Here is a 17,983-nt window from a genome sequence, read left to right as displayed (position 1 = left end):
TGTCAGATACCAGGATGGTCAACAAAAAAGAAATGCTACTGGGTAAATGTTATATTCTTGCAACCAAGGAAGCCAAGATGTCAGGTGACTGGGATGGGCAGCCAAAGGGGCAACTTCTCAGTATGACTGAGGTTGGACCCCTTTGACTAGATTCCCCCAAAATGAAATTTGTATAATATCTCAACTGGAAGAATAAATCTGGCCTAAGACATTTGACTTGCCTACATGACCTCTGCTTGGACACTGACATTCAATACTTATATCTGTAAAGAAATTTTCCTTTAATGTCCTGGATCTTTATAGTTAGTTACTAAGCAAACTAGAAAAAGAAATTTTAGGTGAATTGGATCTAATAGCCAGAGATAGGTTAGGTGTGTTAGGTGTGTGGCTCTGACACCTGCTAATAGCTACATGTTGAGATAGGAATTAAGTTTCTTTAATTTTTAGAAGAGATATTTAGATAAGAAGAAGAATGGGAAATTCTTAGGATAATTATAGTTTTAAGGCCTAGCTTAAGGAAAGGAATGTGAGTCAGATAAGTATATCAGGAAGAAGAAAATCAATGGTATATTTGAGAATATTTTGAAAAATTTCATTTTGGTTAAGGATGTTTGAGACATTATTGTAATAAGAGCAAAGGCTAAGATTGTTTTATTTTTAAACCATATGCTGGGTACTCTGAGCTAAGATGATTGTTGAATGTATGTTACAAGCTTAAGACAGTATGACAATTCTCATTGGGAGTTTGCTTATAGTAAAATACTAATGAAAGTTTATTGTGTTAAAATTAAGTATATGCATCAATATGGCAATAAGGCAAAATGTAAATTGCAATAAGCCCCAGAATCTCATTGTCTTGTGAAGAAAACATGTGTTTTGATCTAAGTAAAATGTTAAGCAGTTTCTTTACCAGAAGACAAAGTCTCAAGTAGTCACCTGAGCTGGAGAGGACTTTTTGGAACAGATTCAGAAGATGCAGAAGGACGTTGGAGGTCTCCAGGAGAGAAGAGAAGAAAGGAGAGACACTGGACCAGTTTATCTCTACCATTTCTCACCGATGTTTACATTGTATAGTCAAGGGATCTGTTTTCATAACCCCCCCTTGATTCTGTAAGTGTTACACCCCTACTTATGCCCTTCTCCCTATGAAAGGGAAGAGAGGCAGAGTGCAGATGTTCTCCAGTGAAAGAAAAAGAGGAAGACTAATTGGATGCTATGTTTATAGCCTATCTAAGGAAAGTCTTATCTGTGATTTAGCTGGCCTGTACAACTTAAAGAGATTGGTGGATTGAGATGTAATGATAATACGTGGATCCTTTGTAAAGATGCTTGCAGTTCATGCTTATCCAGGTTATGAAGATGATAATTCAAGGGTTTGAGTTATTTTGAAAAAGAAAAGTGGGGAATGTAGTACAATATCAATGTTTGTGAAATTCCTGTATAGAAAGGGGTCCCTGACATCCTTCTGGGCCCTGAGAATTCCTTAGAAACATAACTTTGGCTGGGAGCCTTTGGGTCTGAAAATAGTCTGATAGGACCCAAGAAGTCATGGATATCCCATAAAATTGTCTAAAGATTTACAAAGCACCCTCGTTAGCCTAATTATCTTGCTGTATCTCTAAGATTCCTGCTTCCTCCCAGGACTGCCTCCCCCTTCCCCAGATGTGGCTGGAACAATAAGATAGTAAGTTCCTGACTCCCTCCATCTCAGAAAATATGTTCAATCATTACACAAAGACCCTGACCCCTTCTCACCCCTATCTATACTGAGCCATATGTTTACATGTTTGAACAAGATAATATAACTGCTGACTTTGCTTCTGTATCTTGCTTGTTCTCATTACACCCCCCCTCAAAATATTATAAAAACCCTATCCCCTGAACACTCAGGTATTGTCTGATTTGGGTACTCAATCCCCAGACAGTCCCTAGGAATAAAGATCTCCAACCTTATCAAATTCTGGTCTCCATCTTGCTCTTTGGGTACAACAACAGGAAGATAGAAGGAGAGGAAGAGGAAGATGGAGGGAGAAAAAGGGAAAGGGAAAAGAGAGGAAGAGTTTTTCCCATGAGTTTTAAGGGAAACACTAGAGCAATAAACAAATAAACAAATAAATGAATAAAAACATTACCCATAGAGATGAACGAAGTAACATGATGGCCCCAGGGGTCCCCAGAGATTGTCTGAGAGAAAAACCTGCAGGATGGGGGGAAGGGAGGAGGAAGGAGTTGGTGCCTTTGTCTCTGGCTTGAGCTGCAGTCTCCAGCCAATCTCAGCAGGAGCACCTGGTGGCTACAGGCCAGGGTTCAAGGTCCTCCTCAGACCCAGAATGTCTGTAGCCTCATCCAAGCCCCAGAAACCTTGCCTGACCTCAGGCAACTCCAAGAGTCTGGGCATCAGAAGTAGTGGGAAGGAGTCTCTAGATGTGAGATTTCTAAGTCAGCTCCAAGCCCCTCCTAACTGACAGCACTGCCAAGCCCCTGAGACCCCCCAACTAAGAGGTCAGAGTCACCTACAGACACCCTCCCCCCTTGCTGGATGATGCTCAAAGAGAGTCTCCCTCTTTCTTTGCCAAAGACTGGGGCTTCCCCTGGGACTTGGGCTCCACAGGGACTGGAAAAACTTCTGGACTTGGCCTTAGGGAGATAAAAATTCAAATCCCAACACAATACATATGATTTGGGTGACCCTGGGCCTCAGTTTCCTCAACTATGATATGACACACTGGGACTTCACCTTCTCTTTGGTCCCTTCTAGCTCTAAATGAATGAGCTCACAGACCATCCTCATCTTCCTGCCTTCCCCTCCCATGTAATTCCTGGAATTATCACACATAGTGCTGGGTGACCTTGGACAAGTCCCTTCCCCTTTCAGACCCCCACGTCCCTTGGACCCAAATGATTGTTTTAAGTCTCATGCTTGTATTTCTTAAGGTTCTTTTCCATTTTCTCTTTATGGGCTCTGGGCCCTCTCCCCCTGACCCCCAACACCAGCCTATTGAATCACTGAGGAATCTGGTCAGTAGAGGGCAGAGCCAACCCTGGTCAGTCCCAGAGAAGCTTCAGTCCTGGGCAGGGCAGAGATACTCTCAGTTTCCCCTTAAGCACTCTGCTGGGAGGGAAGGCTCTGGGGGTTGGCTCTGTCTCCCTCCTGGCTTGTGGCCTGAGGATGCTTGGGGTGCTGGGCATATTCACAGATGACCTGGGTCAATCCTCTTTTACTGATGGCCTTATGCCCAAGTCCAATAATACTCACTACATTAGCATGTTGTGTGTGAGTTTGTGTGTGTGTGTGAGTTTGTGTGTGTGTGTGTGTGTGTGTGTAAGTCTGTATGAGTCTGAGAGTTAATGTTGGGGGGGGCACATCTGGGTCCATGGACTACTCCAAATGAGAGACTTAACTAACAACTGTCTCTCTCCAACACCCTTGGGAGAAGCCCTTCCCAAAGCACTGACAAGGAGTTTGTCTTCAAGGTCTGAGGTAGAAAAAGCCCCTGGCAAGGAGGTGACAACAGCAATCAGAAGGCTCCCGGGGTCTCAGGGGCTCCCCTCCAAGGGCCTACAGATCCCTTCTCATTTGTCTGAGTCCAAGGACCCACAGCTGGGTCTCCCCACCAGAGGATTGCCAAAGTTCATCCAAATGAATCCAGGCCTGAACAAGCCTTCCTTGCTCTCCCAATATCATATTGTGGGAAGGTGAGGTTCAAGTTCAGCCTCCCTGTCTGCCCAGCACCCTGGCCCACAACCTGGGGCTGCTGTCCCCCTTTCTCCTGTCATCCTGGGGGCTCGCTCCAGTGAGTTGTGGCCAGAGGAATTCTACCTGGGCCTCAGAAAGTGGGGGAGAGGGGCTGGACAGTTCTCAGGTACCCCCAGGTGTCAATCAAGGCCTGTCTTATTCCCTCCACTTCTGCTGTGCCCTCACCCCAAACCCTATTGCTGTTCTTGGGGCATTTTCATCCAATGCTCTGGCTGTGGTCATTCCCCCACCCAGATTACTACCCCCCCAACAATGGTCTTTTATCCAACCCCTCTGTCACAGCCATCATCTGGGGAAGCGATTCTTCACAGGAGGGGACCAGCCATCCCCCCCCTACATGTCCACAGTTGCTCCCAACAGGGCTCCCAAGCCAGTCTGGCCAAAGCAACTAGAGACCCTGAGGGAGAGACAGGAGGCCACATATGCCAGGCAAGGCCAACCATCATCACCACCACCCTGACAACATCTCATTTTCCCTCAACTGGATAAAGCCCAGGACCCTGAGGACGAGAATTTTTAGAATCTTTGGAATCTTCCAGGGGAAACAAATTCTGGGGACAGAGAGAGTGATAGCAGGGAAATTGGAGGCAGGGAGGCAGGGGCCAGGTCACCACAGCTGCCAAAGAAAGTTCTGGTCCCTGAGGCCTTGGCCTATTCCATGGGTCAACTTCAGAGACTTAATGGAGGAAATGGCCTAAAGGAAAAGGTTTGATCATGACTTGTGGATTTTTTTTTAAGGTTTTTGCAAGGCAAATGGAGTTAAGTGGCTTGCCCAAGGCCACACAGCTAGGTAATTATTAAGTGTCTGAGGTCGGATTTGAACCCAGGTACTCCTGACTCCAAGGCTGGTGCTTTACCCACTACACCACCTAGCTGCCCCAACTACGCCACCTAGCCGCCCCATGACTTGTGGATTTTGAAGGCCATGGGATCTTTCCCTCTCACATTCAGCTGAGGCTTCCCTGGGCCTTGTCCCCCCAGCTATACAGGAGCTCCCAGGGAGCGGGCCCTGGCCTCCTGTCTGCACCCCCACCACTGACCATGGGTTCTTCTCAGCCCTTCATTCTGTCCCAGTAAGTCAGTCCGCATCCACCCCAGGGGGTTGCCCCTAGAGCCCTGAGGGGAAGAGATGCTGCCTGAGTTCTGGGACAGGGAGACTGGAGCAGATGTGAGGCCCATGGGCCTCTCCTGGAATGGCTTCAATGAACACTGCAAGTCATATCAGGGACTTTCTGAGTCTTCCAGTCGGCACAGCATATTTCAAACCTCTTGTTTAGGAAAACTGGAAACACTGAGGAATCCTCTTTCTCTGGCTTAGAGCCCTTCTTCACTAACATGGGTGAAACAAGGACAATGACCTTTCTTAGGAAAAAGGCTGAAAGGTCATGACCAAACTGAACCTTCCTAGAGGAGATCACGGCCTGTCCTCCCCCTGTCAAACATTTTGATCATTCACCACGACCATTGACTTTAGGACATGTTGGGGCATTTTTGAAATATGGGATATTGTCTGAAGGCACAAAGTCAAGGGGAGGGAGACCCCCATGGATGCTGCCATTTTCGATTTCTCTCTCTAGAGCGGACTTGCTATGGATGAGTCTTCAGTAATGTGGCTCCGGCAGACTTGGGTCTGAAAAGGCAGAGGACAGCATGGGAGGAGGCCTTTGTCTGTGACATCTCGTGTTCCCTTTTCCTGGGATCTTCATGTAATAAAAGCCAACATGGTCCTGGAGGGGATCCTCTTCCAAATGCTGCCATGACAGGTGAAAGGCAGGGAGAGATGTGTTCAAGCCTGGGGGGGAGGTGGTTTGGAGGAGAGCTGCCCGCTCCAGCCTTGGCCACCTCTGATGGGGCTCCCAGAGTCTGAGCAGCTGAGGGAAGGGCCCAGCCTGTCCAGCACCCTAAGGAGTTGTGCGCCCGACTCTTATGGGTTGTGTCTATTTGGCCAACACGGGCCCTTCCTCCTGCAGCGTTCATTCCCCTCCCCCCAGGGCAGAGCTCTAGACCATGAGGATTCCATGGGATGAATGGACCAACATCTCTCATAGCAGAAGAGATCCCAATAACCCCCTGTGCCCCAGGGCCAGGAATGCTGTCCTTAGCCTTGGGGGGGGGGCAGCCCAGCCCCTGGGACCCCTGGTACCCCTGGTCCCTGCCAGAAGGAGGAGCTTCACTGCTCCCGGCTCTTCAGAGGATCACACGACTTTTCCACATAGATGTTATGGATCATCATTCAGAAGTCTTGTGGAGAGATGGGGGAAGGGTCATGGCCCCGGAACAGAGGTCATTGTCTATTATTCACCAGGACAAGGTATTCTCTCTGTGCCTCAGGATGCAGAAAGGGGAAGGCCTCGGGGGAGGGAGGTGGCATGAGAGCTGTGCCACATCCGGCTTCTAATTAGAAGTGATTAAGCCTCAAGTCAAACAGAGTCTGGTGTGGGAGCCAGGAACAGAAGCGGGGACCAAAGGTTCCTCTGGCTGTCTAGGGGTCTGGGCTGATTCCTTTGTCCCAGGAAGAGGAGAGGACCTCTTGGATCAGAAGGCTGCACTTTCATAAACTTGAGATGTTGGTTATGAGAGATGTTTATCCAGACAGATGGCGTTCCTCTGGGTCCTGTTGAGGGTTCAAATGTCTACACGCTGCTTTGGCAGAGTTCATTTCATTACATAAACACCAGACTTTGAGATGTCAGAAACACTATCAGGTGGTATCTCAGGGGCTTCAGTGCTGGGTCTGGAGTCTGAAAGACATGAGTTTGAATCCAGCCTCAGACACTTACCAGATCATATTGGTCAGCTATGCTTCCCACATTTAGCACAGCCTCAGGACAGGGTAGAGACACGGGAGAATTACTTGCTCCCTTGCTGCCAAAGGATCCTTTGCCCCCAGACTGTCCTGTAACAATCCATTCAAACAATCTGACCTTCAGATTGCTAAACATGTAGGACCCAGGAGAGTGGTTTCAGAAGACCAAATGGGAAATTTCAGCCAGAAACAGACTCCAGCCTGTTCACCTTTGTGAGCCACATGAAGCCTGCCCAGAGGGCCCTCAGAACAGCCTAAGATCATGCAACCTGGGAAACATCAGGCAAAGTTCTCCTTGGAAAGGCCAGATGGGGTGGGGCCAAGTCCTTAGCTATGACCTAGGACCTCTCAGTTCTCTGTCAGAACCCTTGCCAGGCAGAAACCTCTTACTCCCACCGCTGTGGGATCCACCCTCTTCTCCCTGGCTAGTTTGGCCTAAAACTCACCTTGCAATCAATAGAGATTATATTTGTAAAGAGCTTAGATCAGAGAAGAAGCTTAAAAAAAGGCCTGTCCACACCCCCCACCAGGCTTTGGCATAATGTATTTGAACCAATGGTGAGATTGGTAGAAAATGGCATCAGGTGGCATTGTGGCTGTCAAAGAATGGGTGCATTTTTTTCCTTGACTGTCCAAGAATAAGACTGTCCCAACCTCCTTTGCCAGGCCCATGATATCATTAAGGAGGTCAAGGCAAAGGCATTGTTAGATGGTCTGGGGGTGGAGGTCCCTTGTTAGACACAGGCAAACCCCAGATGGCTGAGTCCTGTTCCAAACTCGGCCCTCTTCCTCTGACACACTTCTCTCTTCCCTTCTTCACAGCATGGTTAGGTAGTCAGAATCCCCTGAAACTGGGAGTTATTAAGACAAAGAGAGAAGCCTAGGGGTGGGTCACTCTTTCATCATTTAGTTGGTTCTGTCCAAAGGTTTCTAAAGATGAAAGCCCTTGGTTTGGCCTCTGCCTTCTTAGGATGAGATTACTATTGCCCATGTATATGCCAAGGCCGTCACCAGGGAAGGGGCTTGAAGAGGTGGCCAGGTGATTGGGAGCCACTGACTATCAGAATTCTCTGCACGCTCCCTGGGTCCCACCAGTCAGGAACCTTGGCTTCTGTGGAGGGAGGGGAAGAAGAGGAGGGGGACGGAGCCTTCCAGAGAAGAGGAAGAGTCTGTCCGTGAAGGTCATGGGTCTAGGACCAGACTCTACAACAGGATTGTCTATCTAGCGCTCCCTGGAAAGACCTGGAAGTGACTCAGGCAGCAATGCGAGTTAAACAGTGAGTCCCAGCCAGCTGTCCTCCCTGGTGGGGACCTTTCCTGTCCTTTCCTCTCTCGGTGGTCACAGATGAACCCCACAAGAAGCTCCTGGTTACGTGTACCCACAAAGTTCCACGTGCTGACCCAGTGGATTATGGTCAAGGGAGGAATACAGAAGGAGAGCTGGGCAGGGTTTTGTGATGAGGGAAGGCACAGGCACATGGGTAGGCAGTCTGGAAAGAGCCAGTAGCTTCCAGGCCCATGTGTTCCCCTCATCCCTAGCCCCGTCCCTGTTTCCAGCCCCAATCCCTCACCCCCAGTCCCTGGGTCTATTCCCCCTCCTCTGCACACATTTCCTCCTAGCTCCCCTCTCCTGGCCTCATTGGCCCCCACTCCTAGTTTCCCCGAGGCAGGACCCCCTCCTTCTAGCCCCCTTCTGCCCAGGCTGTTTCTCTCCTGTCCTTTGGGCTTCTTTATCTGTAATTGCTCTTCCTCAGCCTCCCTCCTTGGCAGATCAGGTCAGAAAGGTATGGAGGGGGGTCTTCTACCCACCTTCCCTGAGTCAGGTGAGCACCCCAAGAGATGGAGCCTTTCATTCTCACTGAGAAGTAACTGGGTGGTCTCAGGGTACTTCCCCCCCACCCCTCAATCTGTACCTTGTAATCCGGATCAATAGCATAAGTGTTTATTATGTGGAGATTGAGGCCTTGGCATTGGGTTTTAGGCCCTGGGCATTCCAAGAAAAAGCAAGCCCAAACAGGAGCTGCCAGTTAGGAAGGGGAGGGGCGGCACAGGCTGCGGTGTCTGCCCTGAAGCCAGACAATCTCAGGGGGGTGTTGGGGGGTGCAGTGCTCAGGAGCTGTGAGCATTCTGGTAAGTTGGGGCGCAGGAGGCTCGGGTCACGTTGGCCTAGTCCCAGGGCACAGACATGGGGGACAAGGGGAGGAGCATCTGCCCTAAGGAGCACCCCCTTCGGATTTGGGATCTCTACTATCCGGTCCAGCCTCTGGCAGGGAGCCTGGGGGAGGGGTGCCAGGGGGAGGGGGTGGGCAGGTCCAGAACCCCACTGCTATGGCTCCTTGCTCTCCTCCCCCTCTCAGAGGATGGGAGGGGTGGGAAGAAAAGGTCACTCCCACCCGCTCTGCCTCCCAGCCTCTGCATTGGTCTCCCCGGGGGGCGGAGAGCTGCCCCAGGACCTACTTAGGCCCGGATCTCGGGGCGCCTCGACCAGATCAGCACCCCTCGGACCACCTCTTCCCACAGCCATGGGCCTGGAGCTCTACCTGGACCTGATGTCCCAGCCCTGCCGGGCCGTCTACCTCTTCGCCAAGGCTAATCGCATCCCCTTCGAGGTGAAGTGCATCCAGGTGTTGCGGGGTGAGCATCCACGTCCCAACACGGCCCTTCCCACCCTCTTGGTCCCCCCTTAAGAAAGCCCGCACCCCCACCCCCAGCTCAGCCACAGTCGGGGGGCGTCCAGCCCACCCAAGTCCCTCCTGTTCAGCTGCACCCTTCAGACTGAAATTGGGGGGGGGTGGAGAAGCAGCAGATAGATCCGAGGCTCCCAGGTAAGGACTGGGGTGGGCGGGGGAAGAAAGCAAACGGGCCCCAGGGAGAGCTCGAGATGGAGGTGGCCTCTGCTCCCGCAGCCCTCCGACATCTGGGGGGTGGAGGAGGCGAAGATGGGGGTGCCGCAGGTCATTGTGGGGGGCCTCCCCCCCAGCTGCTTGATGCTACCAGGGAGGGAGGGGCAGGGGCTGAAGAGAAAGGTGGACCTTGGGAAGGGAGGGGGTAAGGACGTCCCCCAGCCTCCCCTTCCGCCCTCCCACTTCCCCTTCCCATGCACAGGCCCTGCTTGCCACTCATGTGCCACCAAAAGTGCCAAAGACACCTCTTAGTGGGGGTCCCGGATCTAGGGCAGGCTGCCACTTAGAAGGGGCTCCCCAAGAGACTCCTTCCTCCACTACTTCTGGTGCCCAGAGTCTTAGAGTGTTGCCAAGGCATAGCCAGGGTTTGGACAAGGCCACAGACCATCAGGGTCTGGGTGGACCTTGAACCCAGTCTTCTAGCCCCCAGGTGCTGGTGCTGAGATCATCTGCAACTCAGACAAAGGCCCCACCAGCTTCCTCCTCTCCACTCCCCCTTCCCTCCATCCTGCAGGCTTTTCTCTCAGATACCTTCAAGGCTTCTTTGTTCTGACCTGTCTCTTGGGAATTCTCTCTCTCTCTCTCTCTCTCTCTCTCTCTCTCTCTCTCTCTCTCTCTCTCTCTCAGCTTGTGCATCCCAAGAAACTAAGGAGGAAAACTCTCCTCCTCCTCTCAGACTCCCTAGTCTCCTTCCCTTTTGATCTCTCCCTCTCCCTCTTTTTCTCCCCATCTTCCCCACCCCCCCTCCCTCTTTCCTCCTCCATTTCTTCCTTTTTCTTCCCTGCCTGGCTTTCCAAAGCAACAGATCCCATGGCCTCCCATCATTTTGGGCAGCTCTGAATTCCATTAAATCCCACATCTAATAACTTGCTTTTGTTGGCCAAGGAATTATTCTTTTGGAAACAATCAGTGGAAAAATAACAGAATTACAACCAATCTGGTTGATTTAAGGGGAGGACACAAGGAGAGCATGAACAAGAAACTAAGGCATCGCTGGATATCTAGAGGCAGAAAAGGGAATTGGGAGAAGGGCTCCTACCTGGGTGTTCTACCTTCATCCTGGAAGAGGGGCCATGGGAAGAGGTTGGTTGGACGGTTCTTGACCTCTGTTTTGGAAGAAGACCAACATGGCCTCTTTCCTAGTTTAGAGACAAATTACAGTGGGTATCGCTGTGGCTGATCAGACCAATCCCCGTTTGGAATGTTCTAGCACAGGCGTGCAGGCATAGTCCATGTGAACAGCTGGGGTGGGTATTCTTACCTCATGTATGTCACGTTTCCTTTGAGCTGCTTCCATCCTGCCTTCCTCAGTGAGTGCAGCCCCCTCATTGTTGAGGGCACTCCGTGCTGGGTGGTCCTGTGCCAGTGTCCCCAGGCTGTTCAGTCAATTCCAAAGGTCTTCAATGAGACCTCCAGGGTGTCTAGGTATTGCCTCTTCTGACCCCCTTGTGAGCACTTGCCTGGGAGAGTTCTCCAGAAAATAGCTTTTTGGCAAGCGTACCTCTGGCCTTCTAACATGTTCAGCCCACCCCAGTTGCACTCTGTGGTAATGTGGGAATGCCAGGCAGTTTACCTTGAGAGAGGACCTTGGTGTCTGCCAGTGACCTTCAGAATCTTCCTAAGGCAACTTAAATGGAAGTGACTCAGTTTCCTGGCATGGCTCTCATGACTGAGCTAGCTCTGGCAATACCAGTGTCAACCTCTCTATCAACGTGTATCTCTCATGGGTGGAGGAGGAGCCTGAGGGCTGCCCTGGAGAGTGGCTGGCCTCCAGTCTGATCCTTGACTCAGCTTCACATTTCATCCCAATATCCTAAATTCCAGAGTCTTCCAGGGCCCAGGGTCATAATTTTCCCCATTAATTAAAGCAACTGCCACAAGATGCGTTTAATCATCTAAGCTCTGAGTCCTCAGTCCAAGTCATATTTATGAACTGGACAAAGCCCCTTTCCCATTTATCATAATGAACATTTTTGTCTGCACAACCCCTCAGTTTCCCAGAATTTCATCACTGCTGAGGAGACCCAAAGAGTGAGGACAATCCTGAGGCTACCAGGGCCTCCCCAACACATCCAGGTCAATGGCCCCACACTGAGAAGCTGATAAACCAGCACCTCAACCTCCTTTAAGGATTCCCTAGCACCAAGAACCAATGGACAGCTCCCTGCGAGCTTCAGCCTGGAGGGGAGGGGCGAGGACCCTTCCTGCCTCATTTTCCACATCTGCTCTCTCTTTAGCACAGCACTTGACAGATGATTTTGCCAAAGTGAGCAGTCTGAAGAGAGTGCCGGTCCTGAAAGATGGAGATTTTATGTTGGCAGAAAGGTACCTTTCCAAGATCTGGGCCAAGTTTCCTTAGTGTCTCCCTGTGCTTGTCCACAATCACACCCTCCTCTTTTGTCCGATCTGTCTTTGAGAGGTTTGGGGGAGGTTCATTGTCCAATGAACCATTGTTGGTTTTATAAAGTTTGACTAAGGCTATGGAGTTAGTGCCGGGCTAAGAGGGAAGGAGAGAGAAAGGAAGGACAGGCTCCAGGGAGGGAGGGAGCGATGGTGGGGCCATCCTCCAGCCCCATGGTTTGCACTGTATAGCAGCATCCCTTGCATAAGTGATCTCAGGTTTCTTGGAGATAAGGAAGATGTCCAGGGACCTAAGGAGAAAGAGAGAGGGAGAAGGAGACACACACACACACACACACACACACACACACACACACACACAGAGAAAGAGAGAGAGAGAGAGAGAGAGAGAGAGAGAGAGAGAGGAGAGAGAATGGATAGAATTTGGAGAGAACTCAAGGTTCTGATCTTAGTCCTGGCTTTGTCTCTAATTCCAGTGAGAAGTGGGCCAAGGTTCTTATTTTTCCTCCTAATTAAATTCAAGGGCCTTTGGTTGACTTAGCCCATAGACATTCTTGGCTCTTTCAAGGAGTGAAAGTCACCACCAGTGTTCTGGTCTTGGGGGGGGGGGTCATGCAGTTCTGTGTCCTCTACCCTCATCTCTTAAGAAACTCACACTTCACACACGCAAACACACAGAGACACAAAACCATAGACACAATTGGCTAAGAAGAGTTGTACAGGAATTGCTGGATGAGTTGCTCAAAGGAAATGGTTGAATCTTTCAAAACAGTGTCTTTCTGAAAATGCCTGAGGATACTCCCCCATGCTGGGCCTAAGTGTACCCCAATAAGGCACCAGGGAGAGAAGACAGGGAATGGGCCAGCAAGAGACCCTGACCAAGGCTGTCCTTCCTTCCTGCTCAGTGTGGCCATCCTGCACTACCTAAGTCAGAAATACAAGACTACAGCTCACTGGGATCCTTTAGACCTGCAGACCCGGCACGGATGGAAGAATATTTGTCCTGGCACTCTGACTCCATTCGAGGCATCTTTGGAACAATGCTATGGATCCGGGTAAGACCATGGGCCTGGCCTGAGGGGGATGGGCATGGGAATCTTCCCAATCTACCTTGACCTTTGTGCCTCTATTGCAGGCCTTAAAGTTTTCAGGTAGGAAAGGGCCACTTGGGGAGGTGACCTTATGTGTGGTGTCAAGACAAGTTTCTGTCCCCGACTCTGCCAGGTGCTGGGCCCTCTCATCGATATCCACGTCCCCAAGGAGAAAGTGGACAGGAACATCGCCTTCATGAACCAATCCCTGCAACATCTGGAGCAGAAGTTCCTGCAGAACAAGCCCTTCCTCACTGGTGACCAGATCTCATTGGCCGATCTGATGGCTCTGGAGGAGCTGATGCAGGTGTGGGGGGACAGACTCTGGCCTGGAGCTGAAGGTGGGGAAGGTGGGAGCCAAGGGGAGTTGTCCAGAGTCAGAAGTGAGTAGATGCCAGATCATCCCTAGCCCTGCTTGTCCCTGCCCTGAGCCCCTCAGCCTGGCCTCCCAGCTTGGAGCTGGGGGAGACCCAGTCCCTCAGCCCTCTGGGCCTTATTTGTTTGCAGAATCCTCAGCTCATTCTTTCAAGTGATCATGTCACATGGACATTACTTGGGGTAAAATTAGACAACTGAGGGAACTGGGACCCAGGGAGGTATTGTCTTCCACATCATCATCATCATCATCAAGAACAAGTCCCTCCTTGGCAGCTGATGTGTCCCAAAGGCCAGATCATAGTCTTGCTCTCTCTGGGAGCTAAAAACTCAAATGGAGGAGCCAAGACGGAAGTTATCAAATTCTCTCCCCAATTACTTCAGAGTAGATGGAGGCAATGCCATGGTGCAGGGGGTAGAGGGATCAGGAAAGGCTTTCTCCTGAAGGGAGGATTGAAGTTTCTTCCTGGAGAAAGCCAGCAAGCATAGGAGAGGATTGGGGGCATCCCACAATGAAGAGTAGGCAGGGGAAAGGCCCAGAGTTAGCAGATGCGGCTTTGTGTGTGATGAGATGTTGGTCTTTGAGTATGCCGAGGGGAACAAAAGAGTTGTAATCTGGGAAGGGAGTGTCATGAGATATGTTCTGCCTCACTATGACCTGGGCAAGCTCATCTACCCCTGGGGTCCCAAAGGTGCTGGTAAGTCTTTGCTTTCAATTTAAGCTCCCTTTGGCTGTATCTCCCCACATTATTGTGACCAGTGACTGACTCTCTAATTCCATTTAACCCCATAACTTCATGGGATTTTTCCATATAACCATTGGACAGGAATATACACTTTGTTATCTTAATCCCTTTGGAGCATACTCTCCCCTTTCCCACCTCAGTCTATGGGGCTCTAGGTTCAACATTATACTTAGTTTCCACATTGCCTTGGTTTAACCAAGTTAATGTTCTGGTTTTCAAACCTTCAGGGATCTGGGAATAGTGCTCCTTTATCCTTCGGATACTGATGTGGGGTTGGTTGAAACATCTGGAGGGGACTTTGGGTCCCAGATTTCTGTGACTCAGTCCCCCAGAGATGGAGTATCTATTTTTTTTGTACCTAGAACAGCTAAGGGCTATCATCTATAGAGTGCTCAAAGATTTGCAAACAACTTTATAAAGTTGTCAATTATTATTAAAAACAACCCTGCAAGGAGATGTCCTTGTTATACTTCTGTTAAAATTGAGGAAACTGAGGTAGACAGCAGTTTAATGATAAGAATAAGGAATAGAGGATGACATCAAGTTTATGAAACTGAGTTATTGTAAGAATGATGTTCAGTTCAGACAAATGCAAAAAGGGAGAAGTAAAGAATGAGGCAAATAATGAATTCTGTTTTGTGAAGGGAAGGAAAGAGGAGGGGAGGGGGAAGGAAGGGAGGGTAGAGGAAGGGGAGCAGAGAAGGGAGAGGAGGGGAGGGGAGGAGAAGGGAGGGAAGAAGGGGAGGAGGTGAGGAGAAGATGTAAGTGAGAAAGGCTGATAAGAGGTCAAGAAAGATGAAGACTGAGGAAAGTGATTAGACCTTTGGAGAGAATTGTCTCACTTGCATGAGGAGATCAGAAGTGGGAATACACAAGTTTCAAAAAGAAACGAGGGAGGAATGGAAGCACTGATTGTGGGTTGCTATCTCAAGAAGTTGAGCCCCAAAGAAGAGAGATATTAGGATGATAGCAGTGAGACTTGGGTGCAGTGAGGGTTGATTAAGAATGGGAGAGATTTGGGTATGTTTGTTGGCATAGAAATACCCTTACGTAGGGAGGGCTGAAGTCTAGTGAAAGTTCAGGTGGTAGAGATCCCAATCTCCTGGAAGAGAAGGAGTGTGAAAGGATGACATGGATGTAGTGGGATTTGCCTTGGCAGTGAAAATGGCCACCTCATCATAAGAGAAAAGAGCTAAAATGGAGTTAGTGGGAAAAGACATCTGAATAATATTGGTGTGGAGTAGGGAAAAGTGGGGCCTCTTGATCGTTGGTAAATGTGACAAATATGGTCATGGTTTCATTCCATTTTTGTCTTTGATGAAAGAAGATAAGTCTTCATGGGGTAAGTTTCTCTCCAGTGTGGGTATGGAAGGTGGTATCCCTTGGGAAACCTGATGAGGGATGGAAAGGTTTGGACATGTGACTATGGTGAGTACAAGAGTAGAGTCAATTCAGGATCTGCAAAAGGTAACCGTGTGGCAGTGAGGACCAGGTGAAAAGAAGTGAGGTAAATATATAGAGTATACCAGTCAGCTTGGTTCTTGCATTCCTCCCATTCTGTTCTATCGCTTGAACATAGGAATAGAGGCAGTTGATGGTGGGAACAATCCAGGCTTCCTGCTGAGAAAAGCTGGAGAACTTCTATGGCAACAGGGCAAGACACTTGGGTGTAGATGATCTTATGGAGGTGAATTGGTTCACCAAGGGTTGAAATAGTGGAGAGAAGACAGCAAAGGCAATGCACTAGACATGGGCTGGTGAAGACCAGAGGAAGTGGAAGTCATGGTGAAAAAAAGGAAAATGTTATGGAAGGTGAGGTAGATGTAAGGTGGAACTGCAGAAGCTTCTTTTCCAATCTAGAAATTTCAGAGCTCACGAATGTGGAAGTAAAACACTGTGAGGTTAGTGGTTTGAATATTTCTGAGTGTAGGTGAGGTGGAGAAGTGGTGTGGTCATGGGAAACGGGTAGATTGAGCATCTGGGAAGGCTGCATGTTTGAAGGTGTATAAACAAGTGCATTAAAGTGTCCTGGCATGAGAGCATAAGTTGGGATAGAAAGAAAGCCCTCAAGGACTTGCTGTTTTACTGGAAGATGCATTGTGGATGCAGGGAAGACAGTAAATTCAAGGTGAGTTGAGGAAGGGCAGAGTCCTCACACCTGGGGATGCAAAAAGAGGTACCTGAGCTCAGACTTGGTGGAGATGAAGAGGGAGAAGAGAAGATTCTGGGCATGGGAGAAACTCTGTGTGTTTAGGTGGAGAGTGGAAAGGGATGTGAAGCTCAGAGACAAGTTCAAAGCTTAGTTTGCCTGGGATGCAGGTTATATGAAAGGAAGAAGAGTGAAATCAGACTGTGAGGACCAGGACAGAAGATACTCAAATCCCAGCCCAGGGAGTTTAATTACATAATATTCTCTGGGCAAGGCAATAGGGACCTTTGAAGGCTGTTGGACAAGAGAGTGTCTTGGGTAGGATTAGCCTGTAGTTTAGGAGGATGATTTTGGGAGCTGCTGGGCAGATGGATTAGAAAGTGATGCATTGGGCATTTCCCAAGTGAGAGAAGATGAGTCTCTAATGGATGGTGACCACTAAAAAAGACATAAGGAAATGAATGCTGCATTCTGGGGAAGATGAGACAAACTAGACTTGGCCTCCTTTGATTGGCTATGAAGGGTTATGGAGAAAGTGATATCAATGATGACCCTGAGTTTGTAAATCTAACTTATTGGAAGGGAAGTTGAATAGCAATTGCATAGTTGGAATGGAGGGGAAAGAGTTAGTGGGCAGATGATGCCAGTTTGGGAAATACTGAGTTTGAAATGTTTTCCTGCAGCCTGTCTTTTGTGGTTTTGATGTCTTTGAGGGGAGACCCAAGCTGGCAGCCTGGCGTAAGCGGGTGGAAACCAACTTGGGGGAAAAGATGTACCAAGAGACCCGGGAACCCCTTCTTAAACTCTGCACAGATCCCAATGCCTTTAAGGACATTCCCTCTGCCATGCAAGAGAGGATGAAATTACGTATGTCAATGATCCCCTAATCCAAGGTGAGATGCAGGACTGTGGTATGAGGGAACTAGAGCTAAATGAGGGGGAGGCACAATGAATGTGAGAAGTGAATGAGAAGGAGGAGTTTTTGGCACCTTGCCTCTGTTCCCCAGAAATGTCATCAGTATCTGCAGGGACAGCCTCCAAGTCTGAAACCCAAAACACCCACATTCCCCACCTGCTTCTTAGTTAAGGGTCTAAAGTTGGCTTCCCTTCCCCTCCCATGCAGTTCTCTTATCCCTTGAGAACCAGCCAGCTCTTCTGCAGTCCCCAGGTATGCCTATCCTGTGGGTACCAGGAACCCTCAGAAAAGAGTCTACTGATTCTCCTTCCTTAGGCAGCCTGAGCCCTTCCCAGAAGCTGATGGATAGAGGGAAGGACCGGGGCCCAGCTCCTCCCCAGTCAGTGAGGATAAAGTGACTAAGGTCCTGATCAGCAGGATCTGTTTCTGTTTTAGAATTTCTCCCCAGAATCCTCCAATGCATGACTCCAGGGATGGCATATAGTGCAGACAAATGCACCCATGGATACCACCTCTTTCTGTAGAAAGTGATGACCAGCACCCACACCTCCATGCATGCATCTGTGCTCATGAGAACAAATATAGATGGTGCAAATAACTCTTCCCCCTATACTTACTGCCTAGTTCATCTCCACACATAGGGAAGGATCAGTGAACCAACCATCAACCCTCGAGGGAAAAGATCTCAGAAGTCTGCAATCTTCAGTCCAATTCTGGGAATTTATAGGTTTTTGCACCAACAAATGTAAAATCCTTTTTATAAATAAAACTGAAGGGAACTCCTTACCTTGATGGTGATTTAGAGAGAAAAGGTCCTAGGAATTCAGAGCTTCAAAGGGCTCAGCATGGAGAGAGACATTCCTGGCAGAATGGGGAGAG

At 49.3% G+C, this 17,983-nt stretch overlaps 2 pseudogenes; both read left to right on the top strand.

Moving 5' to 3' along the window:
• The window catches only part of LOC141499640 (vomeronasal type-2 receptor 26-like), an 841,716-nt pseudogene that overhangs the window by 289,355 nt on the left and 534,378 nt on the right, over positions 1-17,983 (top strand).
• Positions 9,080-17,120, top strand: LOC141497165 (glutathione S-transferase theta-2-like; annotated as a pseudogene).

This window comes from Macrotis lagotis, chromosome X, assembly GCF_037893015.1.
Source record: "Macrotis lagotis isolate mMagLag1 chromosome X, bilby.v1.9.chrom.fasta, whole genome shotgun sequence".
Classification (NCBI taxonomy): Eukaryota; Metazoa; Chordata; class Mammalia; order Peramelemorphia; family Peramelidae; genus Macrotis; species Macrotis lagotis.
Note: the sequence above shows the minus strand (reverse complement) of the source record. Positions and strands in the feature narration are given on the sequence as shown.